Source organism: Phyllobates terribilis, unplaced genomic scaffold (genome assembly GCF_046119375.1).
Source record: "Phyllobates terribilis strain yellow unplaced genomic scaffold, ASM4611937v1 Scaffold_5__5_contigs__length_657084704, whole genome shotgun sequence".
NCBI classification, from domain to species: domain Eukaryota; kingdom Metazoa; phylum Chordata; class Amphibia; order Anura; family Dendrobatidae; genus Phyllobates; species Phyllobates terribilis.
In genome coordinates, this window is record NW_027362765.1 from 60,448,821 (window position 1) to 60,466,755 (window position 17,935).

Genomic DNA, 17,935 nt, shown 5'->3' on the forward strand with positions numbered 1-17,935 from the left:
ATGTGATAAAACGCAAATAACCTAATTTATCTAATAGATGTACAAAATCTGCAACATCACAAACTCACTAAATACTCCTCATGGGAACTTAGTCTTAATGTTGAAAGAAGACACAAGTTCAATATATAATCTAACATGTTTTTCCAGAGGAAGGTAAAAACCCCATGGGGCAGACACTAATAGCTCCATATTAGGGGAAAAATTCCTTCCCAACTCCATACTGCAATTAGACTAGTTCCCTGGATCAACGTCCCATCACGGGATCTAGTACTCAAACTGTAATAATATATTTTTCAAGAATTGCATCCAGGACCTCCTTGCACTTTTGTAGTGAATGAACCATTACAGCACCATGTGGCAGAGAGTTCCATAGTCTAACTGCTCTTACAGGAATTAATCGCCTTCTGTGATGATAAGTCTTCTTAACTATAGATGTAGACCGCGCCCCTTGTCCCCATTGCAGGACTAGGTGTAAAAAGGATTGCTAGAAAGATCTCTGTACTGTCTCTTCATATATTTGTACATTGTAATAAGATCATCCCTAAGCTTTCATTTTTCTAAAATGAATAACCCCAAGTTTGATAACCTATCTTAGTATTGTAGTCCACCCATTCCCTTAATAACTTTGGTCGCTCTTCTCTGCACAAGCTCTAGTTCAGCTATGTCCTCCTTTTACATTGGAGCCCAAAACTACACACTATTCGAAGTGTGGCCGCACTAGAGGCAAAACTATGTTCTTGTCATGAGCATCTCTGCTTCTTTTAATGCATCCCATTATTTTATTTGTCTTGGCAGCAGCTGCCTGGCACTGGTCACTAAAGTTGAGTTTACTGTCCACCAATAACCCAAGTCTTTTTCAGTGACAGTATTACCATTTAATACGTGATTATACATTTCATTTCCTCTGCCCAAGTCCATGACCTTATATTTATCTGGATGAAAGTTCAATTTTCATTTTTTAGCCTAAGATTCCAGCCTACACAACTCCCTCTTTAACACAAGCCTACAGATAAATTGGTTCAGTCAAAGAAGCAGTTGAACACAACTGATTTTGGGGTGCTGTAAATGACACTTAAATTTGCTTTAATTTTCAAGATACAGGGGTAGTAATTTATGACAGTCTTTGATTCAACTTTAGGGGAAGACTGCATCTTCATTATTGCATCAACAGTATGACATCATCAGGCGTGTATTGAGTCATCAGTACTGCATCATTTCAGAGTGACCAATAGAAACCTGCCATGTCAGCCCCGATGATGCAATCATAATTAAAAAAAGGTCATTAATAAATATATATATGTGAAAGAAGAGATCCCAATTCTGACCCCTGGGATCGAGTAACTGTTTTAGGATTCTCTTGTCTAAATACTGTAGAGAAGGTATTTAGTAGATTGGAGTTCCTGGTCTACAATTTCACCCAAATTATTTTTGAATAGGCCAACAATATCATTTTTAAGTTTCTTACTGTTTATGTAGTTGAATATTTTTGGATTATTTTTACTATCTTTGGCAATGAGGCTCCCTGTCTTAGTATTTGCTACCATAATTTTTTTTATACAATTTATTTTTTCTAGAATTTAATGCCTCGTCACTACCCTCTTGCTTTGTTTTTCTCTAAATGCTTCCTTTTTTTTGTCTTTTATTGTGCAACTTACAACTCTGTTTATCACTAGTGACTTTCTTCTATTTCTAGCTTGTCTATTTCCATAGGGTATATATTGTGAACATGTTCTATTCAGGATGTTTATAAAAGTGTCCCTTTACTTTGGAGGATCTTGTCCCAGTTTATGGCACTAAGATCATCCCTTAGCCATTAGAAATTTGCTTTCCTGAAGTTTAGTGCCCTTGTAGTCCCTCTACTGTACATTTTATTAAAGATATATGTGAAAACATTATTTTGTGAACACTATTACTTAAAGTCAACCTGTCATCAGAATATTACAAATCTAACTAATAGCATGTGAGTAGAGAGCCTTTAATCCTTATTAAATCCATACCTAGGGGAGTAATGATTGTTAAATGTAAACAAGGTCATAAGGGAGTTACCTACCACCATATCTATACAAGAGAGAGACTGGTATGTTGAAGAGGCACAAGAGAAAATCTTTTGATTAGAAGCGCTCACCTTCAAATGTCTATCAGGCCGAAGTCATTGACCAGGCAACTAAAGGGAGAAAGAGTATCCTCCCCTGTCGGGAACTTAACTCCTTAAAGGAGTTAAGTGTTATTAAAGTCGCCCATAATAATAAGAGGGATATTTGGCCACTCTGCTAGTTTCACTAGTATTTTCTTGAGCGGAATATTAGATTCTGAGGGGACATATACCACAATAGTAATGCATTCAAAATAGGACAATACGCAGCGGACCCCAACAAACCTGCCCCCTTCATCTCTAAATGTGTTTATGCGTTTGAAGGGAATACTCTACTATAATAGAAGACTGACTCCTTGAGCATAGTTAGAAAACACAGAATGAAGGCTATATCTCATCCAGGATTCTACAGTATGTAACAGGCTAAGGGAATCCTTGGTCAAGTGTGTTTCTTGCAGCCCTATGATAGCAGGGTTAATCTTTCTAATGAGGTCAAAAATTGCTTGCCTTTGGTGCCATCTTTAAGGTCCCGGATATTCCATGTCATGAATTTTATCGTTGGACCCATACTCTTGTGCCTGAGATAATTTTCAGTATTCCAACAAATATGTCGTATTTCAGGATTATTTTCCTAAACCAGAACAGAGTATTAACACATGTGTAGACTAAGAAAACCCAGCACCGTAACCCTGCCCCAAAACCTTCCCCGCACCCTAACCGACATAAACCTACCCTTAATTGTAAGGCATGGGGCTCAAACACAAATAGAACCATCTGTTATGCTCTCTTTCTGTAAGAACACCGAAAACTATTTTCCCGTGTGCAAGTGGCACGGGAACATAGCCCACTCCACTACTGCAAGGAAAAAGAACAAGATGCATGCACAGAAACTGAACTACAAATTTAAAACAAGAGTTCTTGGGTGGTTAAGATGACCCAGGCTCGGATCGAGCGTCTCAGTGATCCATTTTGCACCCCGATGGCTGAGTACATATATATTCTTCCATGGGCCCCTTCTAGCTCAGGCCTGACCAGCTCTTATCTCCTGTTGGATCTGATGTTCATGAGTGTCCAACCATGTAAGGGCATCCTTAGGGGTCTCAAAAAATGTAGTAGTACCTAAGGCAACCACTCTCAGCTTGGCATGATACATCATGGAATATTGTGGGCCCAATGCTCTCATTCTCCTTTTAATGTTCAGGAACATGACTCTTTTGCGCTGAAGAGCCACTGAAAAGTGATTATGATTAAGATTATGGAGATAGTGTCCTGAATGAAACCCACCTGACTGGCCAGTGTATCACGAGTGGTGTAGCACTTAATGACTGCATTGAGAACGTCCAGTAAGGGTATGTGCACACGATCAGTGTTCACTGCGGATTGGACACAGCGCAATCCGCAGTGACCAGATGTTACAGCATAGTGGATGGGATTTATACAAATCCCATGCCCACTATGTGTCTGTGGCACACCCGCGGAAACTGACATGCGGCACGTCTTTCCAGACCGCAGCATGTCAATTTCTCCTGTGGGTCTGCATGCGGGCTTTCCCCATAGACCTAATCTCTACGGGAAAGCCCGCTTGTGAAAAAAAAAAAAACAGCCGCCGCTCATTTGCATAATGAGCGGAAGCCGGAGGCGGCTCGTCAGCAGGCTAGGGGCCGCAGTCTGCTCCGGATCGTGTGAACGTAGCCTTAGGAAGGAAAGTCTCCCAAAGATGCATTTACAATAGTGCCTTTCCCCCTCCCCCCATTAGAAAACCTCCCTGCTTCGGGGAACCCTGTGACATGGGGGCTATTTCGAGACCACCATTTTCCTACTCCATAGCTAGGGCTGTTACCTGTTCCTGTTGGGAACATGTGTACGGACCCCTGAGTGTTCACTGCTGACCTCTGGCTCCAAGGTGCTGAACTTTGTGTCTTGTGTGCAAACTGTACTAGTCTGGCAGCCACCTGCCCACCGATATCCCGCTGTCGCTTTGCACGTGATGAACGTTTTTCTTTCAGAAGTACAGGCACTGCCGCTCCTTCTTCCCTGCCAGATCTTTTACTGCGGGTCATTTCGCCCCTTCAGCCAGAAATCAGCTCCCCTCGCACAAACCCCCCTGGCCTGACCAGGTAATCCTCCAGCCCAATATGGATATAGTGCCTGAGGTGAAGGACATTTTAAGAACGGCACAACTGCTGAAACATGGTGCCAAGTCTATTCACAGGGGTGGAAAGCAGAAAACAACCACCACACACTCACCCACTTCTTCTACAGGCTGATCAATTATTGGCTCTCTCCTTGCTCTCGGACAGAGGTGTTCTGGGCCCCAGTCCCCCTCCAGCATGTGCAATCACTGATCCTGCTTAATAGCCGTGTTGCCCACAGCTTCAGTGGTGTTCCTTCTTCCTGACCGTGATGAAAGCAGAAGGGCTGGCGGACCACAGATCCTAGTCCTGTAGACGCAAAACACTATGGGGGCACAGATGGATGTTGCGGTGAGCCTGTTCGCAACCCTCCTCTCCTTCTCTCAGCCGCTATCTTCCTACCGGTGTAAGGAGGGCTATATGATTATGCAGAGCGCCGGGGCAGATTTCCTACCCTAATGACAGCTTTACTTGGCCCAGCAGAGTCCTCTCACTCTTGGGAAGGCACAGCCTGGTGGAGAGATCGATAAACGCAGAGTTTCTAGTGGATTTTGAAATCAGGATGATGAGAGCTCTGCTCCACTGTGACCGCTCAGCTCTATGGCATGGCCAACAGGTCCAGATGGCTTCTGGTAAAAGTGATGAGGTCTAGCATCCAACATGCAGAAGTTAGGATTCTTTACTAGAGGATTCCAGGATAGTGGATTTCTGAGTTAGTTATAGGTGGCGGATTCAGATGAATTGACATAAATATTGTGATCTGAAAAAATAATATACCCCAGGTACCTGATTCTTGTAGACAATTGATAAGCCAGCCTGTATCTCAGAGGCGGCTGAGAGTCTGATGGCAATGCCTCTGAGGGACACTTGACTGTGAGAAACTCATGTCATGTACCTTATTCTGACTCCATAACTGGGCTGCAAGTGTGAGGCTCTTTAGACAGGGCTTCTATGAATGTCTGTATTGAACCAGAACTCACACAAAGAACTTTGTCACACAGTGTCCACTCCGCTGCAGAGACATGTATAGAGATTCCAGGACAGCTTTATTCTCAGGATGAATTCTTGTATTATGCACAAAATATCAGCAGGCGACGAGATGATTCTCAACCAGAGATGTACAAAGGATGAACATTAGAAAATGGTGTCCGACTCAATACTAACTACAAGAAGGGAATGGTTACATGCATCAGAACCAGATGGGACAATCTTCAAGACGCAAAATGATTGCATAGCAGTATAACAACAATAATACAATACTGATTTGATCCTGAAATACTTCTTAGGCCACAGCCCCACTATCAGTATTCGATCAGTATTTTTTCTCAGGAGTGGGAGCCAAAACCAGGAGTGGGTGATAAATGCAGAATTGCTGCACTTGTTTCTATTATACCTTTTCTCTGATTGTTCCTCACCTGGTTTTGTCTCCCACTCCTGTGAAAAAATACTGACCGAATACTGACCAAATACTGATAGTGGGGCTGTGGCCTTAGTTAAAAAAAATTTGGAAACAGATTTATGATCACCTGCTTCTCTGAGATGATTGAAGTCCTAGGAATGTCTGCCTCTTATCACCCTTGTGGGAGTCTCATAGATGGAGACTGTGTGTTGCAGTCTCTGCAGGTTGCAATCGTTCACAATTGCTTTATTCTCTTAGGTACTGATCAGAGGTGTATTTTTTTTTTTTTATTTGAACACACACAGTGTTACAGCTGTAATAGAGAGCTGTCAGGACATGCAGAGCATCACAGCTTGTTGCATAAAGATGTGCAGCTGACGAAAGGTCAGAGTGTCCATGACCATGATGACCACTGTCCACATCATCTACAAAGTACAAGTGAGCAACAGAACCAACCAAGGAGCAATGGAAAAAGCTGACTGGTCTGATAAATCAGTTGGGCGGTCACTCACCTGGAGGCACAGGATCCCCCCTATCAACAGTGCTCATGTCAGCAGAACAACCAGGTAACATATACATACCACATAATATAGTGATAGAGGTACACACAGCTCCGCTCCGTACACCTCGAACACACGTAGCTCCGCTCTTCACACGTCAAACGCACGTGGCTCCGCTCCGTGCACCTTGTATGCACGCGGCTCCGCTCCGTACACCTCGTACGCACGCGGCACCGCTCCGTACACCCGCGGCTCAGCTCCGTACACACGCGGCTCCTCTCCGCACACCTCGTACACACGCGGCTCCGCTCCGTGCACCTCGTGCGCACGCGGCTCCGCTCCGTACACCTCGAACACACGTGGCACCGCTCTTCACACGTCAAACGCACGTGGCTCCGCTCCGTGACCTTGTACGCACGTGGCTCCGCTCCGTACACCTTGTAAGCACGCGGCTCCGCTCCGTACACCTCGTACGCACGCGGCACCGCTCCGTACACCCGCGGCTCAGCTCCGTACACACGCGGCTCCTCTCCGCACACCTCGTACGCACGCGGCTCCGCTCCGTGCATCTCGTACGCACGCGGCTCCGCTCCGTACACCTCGTGCGCACGCGGCTCCGCTCCGTGTATCTCGTACGCACGCGGCTCCGCTCCGTTCGCCTCGTACACACTAGGCTCCGCTCCGTACACCTCGTACACACGCGGCTCCGCTCCGTGCACCTCGAACGCACGCGGCTCCGCTCCGTGCATCTCGTACACACGCGGCTCCGCTCCGTACACCTCGTACACACGCGGCTCTGCTACATCCACACTGTAAACCCCTCCTGACCCCACACATAACCTTCACCTCATCGAGCACCATGACAACCAGCACAGCAGAGTCCTGCATCCACTGAGGCCCCTGATCATGTGACCCCTGACTCCTCCCCTCCTGTGACCTCATCACAGGTCCTGTGCGCACAGAACAGCCATATATGTGGTGGCGGCTCTGCAGGTGGAGGTATGTGGAGATTCCCCATTACTATTAACCCCCTCAGTGCTGCGGTCACATTCCAGGAGACAGAACGTGTTCCCGTCTGTGTCGCTATATCAGGGTCTGTCTGTATTGGATTAGATTGGGTCACTTCCTTAACCCCTTTATGACCAGGCCAAATTTTTTAAATTTGACCAGTGTCACTTTATGAGGTAATAACTCTTGAACGCTTCATCGGACCCCAATGGTTCTCATATTGTTTTTTTCGTGATAGTGGTAAAATTGGTTCAATATGACTTGCGTTTATTTGTGAAAATTCCAGAATTTTTTATGCCCTTTAAACCGGGACGTACTAAACTGCATATTGGGATGATGGGATGATGGGCTGCAATGCTAGACTCGACCACTAGATGGCAGCACATTTTTCAAATGCAGACCAGGAAATGACTTCTGGCCTTGATACTGGATTAGAAGAAGCCGCAGTTTTTAACTCTTGACCTGTAATATAGAAAGAAATCAGAGGGAATTCAATGGAAATACTTAAATGAATCAGAACATCCACACGGCTGGATTAAAGTTTAATAATAGAACCAGGGAAAAAAGATTGGAACTATTTGGGATTATGTGTAGAATATCGGGGTTACACACGCCTGGTGATATATCTCATCAACATCTCATAGGAATATAGGTATAATTATTGTTCTGTATGGGGATTATGGCTAAAATATAACAAATACACATGCCCAGGAACATATTTCATCTACTTCTGATAGGACTATGGGTATAACTATTGTTCTGTATGGGGATTATGGCTAAAATATAACAAATACACATGCCCAGGAACATATTTCATCTACTTCTGATAGGAATATGGGTATAACTATTGTTCTGTATGGGGATTATGGGTGAAATATCACAAATACACATGCCCAGGAACATACTTCATCTACTTCTGATAGGAATATGGGTATAACTATTGTTCTGTATGGGGATTATGGGTGAAATATCACAAATACACATGCCCAGGAACATACTTCATCTACTTCTCATAAGAATATATGTATAACTATTGTTCTGTATGGGGATTATGGATGAAATATCACAAATACACATGCCCAGGAACATATTTCATCTACTTCTGATAGGAATATGGGTATAACTATTGTTTTGTATGGGGATTATGGGTGAAATATCACAAATACACATGCCCAGGAACATACTTTATCTACTTCTCATAGGAATATGGGTATAACTATTGTTCTGTATGGGAATTATGGGTGAAATATCACAAATGCACATGCCCAGGAACATATTTCATCTACTTCTGATAGGAATATGGGTATAACTATTGTTCTGTATGGGGATTATGGGTGAAATATCACAAATACACATGCCCAGGAACATATTTCATCTACATTCAATAGGAATATGGGTATAACTATTGTTCTGTATGGGGATTATGGGTGAAATATCACAAATACACATGCCCAGGAACATACTTCATCTACTTCTCATAGGAATATGGGTATAACTATTGTTCTGTATGGGGATTATGGGTGAAATATCACAAATACACATGCCCAGGAACATACTTCATCTACTTCTCATAGGAATATGGGTATAACTATTGTTCTGTATGGGGATTATGGGTGAAATATCACAAATACACATGCCCAGTAACATATTTTATCATTTATATATATATACAGTACAGACCAAAAGTTTGGACACACCTTCTCATTTAAAGATTTTTCTGTATTTTCATGACTATGAGAATTGTACATTCACACTGAAGGCATCAAAACTATGAATTAACACATGTGGAATTATATACTTAACAAAAAAGTGTGAAACAACTGAAAATATGTCTTATATTCTAGGTTCTTCAAAGTAGCCACCTTTTGCTTTGATGACTGCTTTGCACACTCTTGGCATTCTCTTGATGAGCTTCAAGTGGTAGTCACCGGAAATGGTTTTCACTTCACAGGTGTGCCCTGTCAGTTTTAATAAGTGGGATTTCTTGCCTTATAAATGGGGTTGGGACCATCAGTTGTGTTGTGCAGAAGTCTGGTGGATACACAGCTGATAGTCCTACTGAATAGACTGTTAGAATTTGTATTATGGCAAGAAAAAAGCAGCTAAGTAATGAAAAACGAGTGGCCATCATTACTTTAAGAAATGAAGGTCAGTCAGTGCGAAAAATTGGTAAAACTTTGAAAGTGTCCCCAAGTGCAGTTGCAAAAACCATCAAGCGCTACAAAGAAACTGGCTCACATGTGGACCGCCCCAGGAAAGGAAGACCAAGAGTCACCTCTGCTTCTGAGGATAAGTTTATCGGAGTCACCAGCCTCAGAAATCGCAGGTAACAGCAGTTCAGATTAGAGACCAGGTCAATGCCACACAGAGTTCTAGCAGCAGACACATCTCTACAACAACTGTTAAGAGGAGACTTTGTGCAGCAGGCCTTCATGGTAAAATAGCTGCTAGGAAACCACTGCTAAGGACAGGCAACAAGCAGAAGAGACTTGTTTGGGCTAAAGAACACAAGGAATGGACATTAGACCAGTGGAAATCTGTGCTATGGTCTGATGAGTCCAAATTTGAGATCTTTGGTTCCAACCACCGTGTCTTTGTGCGACGCAGAAAAGGTGAATGGATGGACTCTACATGCCTGGTTCCCACCGTGAAGCATGGAGGAGGTGGTGTGATGGTGTGGGGGTGCTTTGCTGGTGACACTGTTGGGGATTTATTCAAAATTGAAGGCATACTGAACCAGCATGGATACCACAGCATCTTGCAGCGGCATGCTATTCCATCCTGTTTGCGTTTAGTTGGACCATCATTTATTTTTCAAAAGGACAATGACCCCAAACACACCTCCAGGCTGTATAATGGCTATTTGACCAAGAAGGAGAGTAATGGGGTGCTACGCCAGATGACCTGGCCTACACAGTCACCAGACCTGAACCCAATCGAGATGGTTTGGGGTGAGCTGGACCGCAGAGTGAAGGCAAAAGGGCCAACAAGTGCTAAGCATCTCTGGGAACTCCTTCAAGATTGTTGGAAGACCATTTCCGGTGACTACCTCTTGAAGCTCATCAAGAGAATGCCAAGAGTGTGCAAAGCAGTCATCAAAGCAAAAGGTGGCTACTTTGAAGAACTTAGAATATAAGACATATTTTCAGTTGTTTCACACTTTTTGCTAAGTATATAATTCCACATGTGTTAATTCATAGTTTTGATGCCTTCAGTGTGAATGTACAATTTTCATAGTCAAGAAAATACCGAAAAATCTTTAAATGAGAAGGTGTGTCCAAACTTTTGGTCTGTACTGTATATCCCAAATAGTCATGCCCAATACCACATTTGATGAATTTCCCATAATAATATGCATATAATTATTCACCTACATGGTAATTCAATGTGAAATATTGTATTTACAGAGGCCAAATAATTTTGCAGCTTTTGTTTGAAAAAATATCTTTAAAAACTTGTGGGCACCTAAGCTCCATAATAAATGAATACCTATATGTACATTTATATTACAGCGTCAAATAGGCTAAGTAACTTCCTTTTAAAGCTTCGCAATTATGCATTCAATGGCACTGTAATAAGTCAGTATAGGCTGTTTATTGTCTCTATATGACGGCTTTTCATTAATATTGCGAAAACAGTTTGAACTATTAATTTGGAAATATCAGCATTGATTTCCTGGGCATATGCAGTGTTTATACGCTCAACGATGCTGAAACAGGCCTGTAAAGACTGGTTTAACAAAGTTTTTGCTTTTTTTTTTTCAAGATTGTGAAAACTGTCTGAAGCATTGACTTGAAAATAGCTTTTGTGACTTTATTGATATATTTTGTGGTTGTACGTCAATGTTGCTGAAATAAGCAAATAAAGGCTGATTTAAGAGACTTTTGACTGTTTATCTTCAGTACTGAAAAAATGGCTTAAAGCTGACCTGTCATCACATTCAATGCCACCAAGCCGCAGCTATGGTGGCATAGCTGACAGTTCCAGCAGTGTGGACAGCCCTCTATCCGCCTCCCTGGTGCCTCCTCACTAAAATATTAGACTTTAATCCCCTCGGCGGGCACCACTGGAAGCATGAAGTGTCTGTATCAGTCCGATAGTGCAGATTTGTTCACACTCCATCTACAATGCACTGCGTCATCAGTAGTGTTGAGCCACCCCCGTAGTGTTCGAGTTCGGTTCGGTTCGGTTCGTCGAACACCCTTGTGTTCGCCGAACTGTTCGTCGAACACCGTTAAAACCAATGGCAGGCAAACAAAAACACATAGAAACACATAGAAAACACCTTCAAAGGTGTCCAAAAGCTGACAAACTGCTCAGAAGACATAACTAACACATGGAAAAAGTGACAAGTACATCTAGTCATGCGAAAAGAAAAGAGGTGGAGGAGTAAAAGGAGGAGGAGACACAGATATAGTCATTTCATGCCCTTCTAAAATCCAAAAAGTGAGAAGCCGACACGGCCAGTCCGTTCCTGCCCGTGCCACCTCTGTGTCGCCGGGTTTGTGCCAGAGCCGCGGTGGACCCTGACGGCCAGCCCCCATCTCCCAATACTGGTGCCTGTCCGCTGGTGGGTCGAGCGAGCCCCCCTGTGGTGGAGGCAGCTCTAAGCTTTTTAATTTAAATTGTCCCTCTAATTTGAATGAATACACTTTAAATCCTTTTACAAGGATCTATTGAAGGGCAAGTCTCATGCCAGCAGCCGCGTAATTCCAGCTCCAGTAGCGTCCACTAAAGCTGCTGCAGTTAAAAAGCTTTTATAAGGATTGAGCTCGGCTGTCCACCGCAAGGAGTCCTACCGCCAGGCCCAGCCCCTATGCCTTGGGGTGCCTCCTCATGCTCTTCACTGAGTATCCCGTGGTCCCGAAGCATTTCCTTTGAAAAAATTAAGTGTCCAAACTACAGGTGGTGTAGCTTGCTTAACAGCCGGGATAATCCGCTGACTAGCAGACACTGCTACTAGGCACAAAGTATTTCCTGGGCTAAATGCAGTTAAAAATTTGTAATTAGATACTCTCGTTGGATGCTGAGAAAGCATTCCATAGAGTCTCCTGGCACGCCATATATTATTCTCTTAAAAAGCTTGGGGTAGGGGTCTAGGGGACCCTTTTATAGCCAAAATCACGGCCCTGTATCGCAATACGTCACCTAGGCTGATGATAAATGGAACTGTAGCACCCCGAGGGCTCGGTTGCTACAGAGTAATTGCACCTCACCCAGAGGTGTGATATCTCACTCTCAGGTAAGGATGGAGTGTGGATCAGGACCCGACACCTGCATGCATTACACCACATTGCCGTGGGGCAGAGCGACCAATATGCCCCTGAGATGGGCACGACAGTCCTTTTCCTTGGCTGGAGTGGGGGGAGGGAACACTGAGGAAGGGGAAGCCTGTAGTGCAGGAGCAGGGAGGAAGCAGTTCCTGGGTGCATTGAGAAGGGAGTATAAAAGGTGGGCACCATCTTAGTTCAGTGCAGAGAAGTCTGAGCAGAAGTGACAGGGAGCAGGGGCTCTGCATGAGCTCTGCTCCGGAGGCGGGCCTAGTAAGAGAGGCCCAGGCCTGGAAGAGGGAGAAGGAAGGAAGAGGAGCGGAGAAGGCTCCAGGAACGAGGAACGAAGGGATCCCAGGGGTGCGGTCGGGCGAGTCGCCACCGCACGCCCGAATCCACCTGCGTGGAGAGGTCAGGCCAAAGGGGGAGACCGTTCCCTGAAACTAGTGGAGGCGGGAAACGACCCTCAGCTAGAAACCGGAGGCTGTGACATTTTATGTGGCGCAGCCCCTCGCTACACCCGCTAGGAGGGCAGCACATAGGGTCAGGGAAACTGGCGCCAAGTTTACCAAGAGGAGGCCCGAGGCAGCCGGACAGATGGGTTGGTAAGAAAGGCCAGACAAAGGACACACAAAGGGGGTCCTGTGAAGCACTCCAAAGTTATCTGGGAGTTGTCTGAGCCCCTCACCTGGTGAGCACAGTATGACGTGGGCAGCCGTTACCTGCAGAAGTGGTCTGGATAATAAGAACTGTGAGTAAAGGCCCTGGACTGCATCACTGACTCCGTGTCGTTACTGCTGCTGCCCTGCACCATCACCCCCATCCTCCGCATGCACTGCCCTGAGGCTATACTCCTCCCGTGGGGAGTTATGCTACGCTCTGCTGCACCCACAACACCAGCCTCAGCGGTCTGCCCTGCAGCAGCGGTTCACTCTGACCGCAATCCACGGGTGGCGTAGTCGGACATTTAAACATCAAAACCACATAAATAGTTCCGCTACTGGTTTGACCGCCCTGAGCCACGGAACCGGGTCGCCACCACGGAGACTACAACCACCAGCATCCACCAAAAAGGGTCCGGCTCCGGATGTCCCAAGGCCCAGGGGGCGCGTCAGAACATTTTCATCACCTTTCATAATCACCAATGGGACAAGGCAGGGATGTCCTCTGTCCCCTCTCTTATACATCCTAGTGACAGAGCACCTGCTCTCATCAATTCGCCATAACCCCAATATTAGGTGGATTGAGGTGGGAGGCACCGAGTACAAGTGCTCTCTATTTGCTGATGATGTCCTAGTATATATCACTCAATCACATATATCCATCCCTGCTGTTATGGCTGAAATAGATCACTTTGTTACATGGTCAAATTTTAAAATCAATACAGCGAAGTCTGAGGCCCTTGATGTCTCCCTCCCCAAATCCATACAGGATTCCATCCAGTCCAACTTTCCCTTTGCCTGGCCAGGGTATCAAATTCTTAGGAATTCCTATTCATAGAGACCTCTCCCGTCTATGTTATCTTAATTTTGGGCCCTTTATTGAACAACTCCATACAGACCACGGTTGGCAAGTTAGAACTGTAAGATTCACTACGTGAACCACTGGTGTTTTGTGGAAAAGCACATGTACACTGTGTTCCAAATTATTATGCAAAAAGTGTTTAGGAGTGATAAGGGAAGAATTTGTTTGTCAGTTAAACTCATTGATGGTGATGTGTGTCAGGGCTCTTTATATCACTGTAAGCAATTGCAGACACCTGTGCTAATTAGTTTGGCAGGTGTGTCCAATGAACCGCAAGACTACTTAAGAAGGTTGTCCCACATTATTAAGCAGCCTACATTTTCTGCCAAAATGGGAAAGAAAAAGGATGTGTCGGCTGCTGAGAAGCAACAAATTGTGGAGTGTTTAGGTCAAGGCATGACTACAATCAACATTGTGCGATGATCAGGATGAAGTGTCTTGGCAATCAAGAAGTATGTAGCTGATTCACAGTACACACGTGTGCGTGCTGATAAGGGCAAATTGAGGACTCTTTCCTACAGGCAATTACGTCAGGTTAAAAGAGCAGCGGCAAAAAAGCCTTGTCATAGCAGCAGACAAGTTTTTGAAGCTGCTGGTGCCTCCAAAGTCCCCCGAACAACAAGATGCAGGGTCCTTCAGAGGTTTGCAGCTGTGCGCACGCCATCCTGTCGACCTCCTCTATCCACTGCACACAAGCAGAAACGGCTCCAGTGGGCCAAACAATACATGAAGACTGACTTCAAAACTGTTTTGTTCACGGATGAGTGCCGTGCAACGCTCGATGGTTCAGATGGATGGAGTGGAGGATGGCTGGTTGATGGACACCCCACGCAAACACGGCTACAGCGCCAACAAGGAGGAGGTGGAGTAATGTTTTGGGCTGGAATCATGGGGAGAGAGATTGTCGGCCCCTTTAGGATCCCTGAAGGGGTAAAGATGAACTCCATAATGTATGTGGAGTTTCTCAAACAGCACTTCCTGCCATGGTTCAAGAAGAAGAACCGTGTATTCCACAGCAACATCATTTTCATGCATGATAATGCACCGTCTCATGCTGCACATAACACATCTGCATCTCTGGCTGATATGGGCATAAAAGGGGACAAACTTATGGTGTGACCCCCATGCTCCCCTGACCTCTACCCCATTCAGAACCTCTGGAGCATCATCAAAAGAAGTGTCTATGATGGCGGGAGGCAGTTCACATCTAAGCAACAGCTCTGGGAGGGTATTCTGTCCTCATGCAAAACAATTGAAGCAGAAACCATCCAAAACCTGACAAATTCAATGGATGAGAGAGTTCAGAAGCTCCTTTCGAACAAGGGGTCCTATGTGCAAATGTAACATAACCTAGAATAAAGTTTTGAGTTGAAAACTGTTTGATTTCAGTTTCTAATAACCTGCTAATGCTTATAATTTCAAAAATGACCATTTTTTTGGTCTTTATTAAAATGAAAAGGTTGATCGAAGAGTGTGGGGGATCTAAGAGTGTGGCAACCCAGTAGTCAGGATTACTTCGAATTCTGACAATCTGAGGGTCATGTTGCAGATAGTGCAGCAAGAAGGCACTTATGTGTCTTGCGCATCTCGGAGCCCCAAAATTATTTTCCAGGCTAGATGCAGCTAAAAATTATTATTAATTTTAAATCTGGTGGAGCTTAGTATAGATGGCCTAATAGAATCAGTACTGCACACTGCTACAAAGCCCAAATTATTTTCCAGCCAAGATACAGATAAACATGATTAGTAATTTGAAAGCTTAAAACGGTTGGTGAGGTGATTTTAACCAATCATCAAGCTTTTACTCTCCCCAGGATGACACAGGGGTAGAAAAGTCGTTTCGGATCCATGATTTGTTCATCTTTATGAACGTGAGTCTGTCTACATTATCAGTGGAGAGCCGCGTGCGCTTATCTGTCAGCACACCACCAGCAGCGCTGAACACACGTTCAGACAGAACACTGGCTGCGGGGCATGACAAGATCTCCAAGGCGTAAGTGGCGAGCTCCGGCCATTTATCCAGATTGGAAGCCCAAAAAGAGCAAGGGTCCAGTGACACAGTCATGGCTTCAATGTTTACTTGGAGATACTCCTGTACCATCGTCTCTAGGCGTTGACTATGTGTCAGACTTCTTGTCTCCTGTGGCCTTGCAAAGGATGGGCTAAAAAAGTGGTGAAATGATTCCGCAAAATTGATGTTACCAGCAGATACTGTGTTTCTGTTACGGTTTGAGTGCTGAACACTCGACGGTCCCACGGTTGGCAAGTTGGAACTGTCAGATTCACTACGTGCACCACTGGTGTTTTGTGGAAAAGCACATGTAAGATTCTGCAACAGTCTCTGCTGATACTCCTGCATGCGTGCATCCCTTTCTATGGCAGGAATAATTTCTGAAAATTTACTTTTGTACCGGGGATCTAACAGTGTGGCAACCCAGTAGTCAGGATTATTTCTAATTCTCACAATTCGAGGGTCATGTTGCAGGTAGTGCAGCAAGAAGGCACTCATGTGTCTTGCGCATCCAGGAGCACCAAGTCCCTGTTGTGTTGGTGGCGAGGTAACAATCATGCTTCCTTCCTCTGTCCTCTCCCCCCAACCTCGCACAACAGAAATGTGATCAAGGTCTCCCTCATCTGATGAGTCTTCCATCAGTTCGTCCTCCACTTCTTCCTGGGCTCCTGCACCTTCCTCACTAGTTTGGCTGCTACCATGCGCCCTGGTAAAACCATCTCCCCCACCCTCACATGCCTGCCGCCTTGGTGCTGCCGACCGTCTGGACCTTGCAGATGTTAGCCCTTCCGCATACAACTCCTCCTCCTCTACTTCCTCCACCTCCTCTTGTGCCATCACCTGACTCCGAATTCTGTTTAACATGTGCTGCAGCATGTAAATCACCGGAATAGTCATGCTGATAATGGCATCGTCAGCACTAAACATGTTCGTCGCCATTTCAAAACTGTGCAGAAGGGTGCATAGGTCCCTGATCTGAGACCACTCCTCCAGCGTGATTTGCCCCACCTCTGGATCTCGTTGGCCCAGGCTATACGTCAGAACGTATTGCACCAGGGCTTGTCGGTGCTGCCACAGTCGCTGCAATATGTGAAGAGTTGAATTCCAGCGGGTAGGCACATCGCATTTTAGCCGGTGAAGTGGCAGGCCCAACGACTTCTGTAGAGATGTAAGTCGCTGAGCTGCGGGATGCGAACGGCGGAAGTGAGCACTCAGCGACCGTGCCCTCTGCAGAAGGCCATCTAGTCCGGGATAGTGAGCTAAAAATTGCTGGACAACCAGGTTCAACATGTGAGCCATACAAGGCACGTGTGTGACATTGCCCCGGCGAAGGGCCGCACCCAGGTTTGCAGCATTGTCGCACACGGCCTTCCCTGGTTTCAGGTCCAGTGGAGACAACCATTCATGAAATTGGTTCTCCAGAGCTGACCACAACTCCTCAGCTGTGTGACTCCCATTTCCCAGACATTTCAAAGTAAAAACCGCCTGATGACATTGAGCCCTACTGCCAGCATAGTAAGGAGGTGTGCAGGATCCCTTCTGCGCAGTTAGAAAGCTTGTGGCATGACCAGACAGGCTTTGGGTGCAGGTGGAGGACCGAGAGGAGGTTGAGGAGGCAGAAGCAGTGGAGGAACTTTGAGATAAAGAGGATTGACGCACGACTCGTGGGGACGGCAAGACTTGGACAGCAGCCCCTTGTCCTGCTGTCACCATAGTTACCCAGTGCCCAGTCAGCGACATGTGACGCCCCTGTCCATGCCTACTCGTCCAAGTGTCTGTGGTGAAATGCACCCTGTCACACACAGAGTTTCTCAAAGAAGCGGTGATGTTGTGTGCGACATGCTGGTGGAGCGCAGGCACACCTTTCTTTGAGAAGTAGTGCCGACTGGGCATCTGGTACTGGGGCACTGCGACGGACATAAGGTCTCGAAAATCCTCTGTGTCCACCAGGCGGAAAGGCAGCATTTCTGTAGCCAAGAGTTTGCAGATGGTGAAATTC

General features: G+C 45.5%; 1 protein-coding gene across 2 annotated transcripts in view; it reads left to right on the forward strand.

The window, feature by feature from the left end:
• Positions 1-17,935, forward strand: part of LOC141272018 (gastrula zinc finger protein XlCGF66.1-like) — a 94,305-nt gene that overhangs the window by 37,073 nt on the left and 39,297 nt on the right. The window contains exon 1 of one of the 2 annotated variants that reach the window (XM_073682299.1): positions 7,058-7,122. The exons of the other annotated variant lie outside the window; for it this stretch is intronic. The gene's annotated coding sequence lies outside the window, so the exon portion shown is untranslated. Of the gene's footprint in view, positions 1-7,057; positions 7,123-17,935 lie in introns of those variants that run through there. 2 annotated transcript variants of the gene reach the window in all.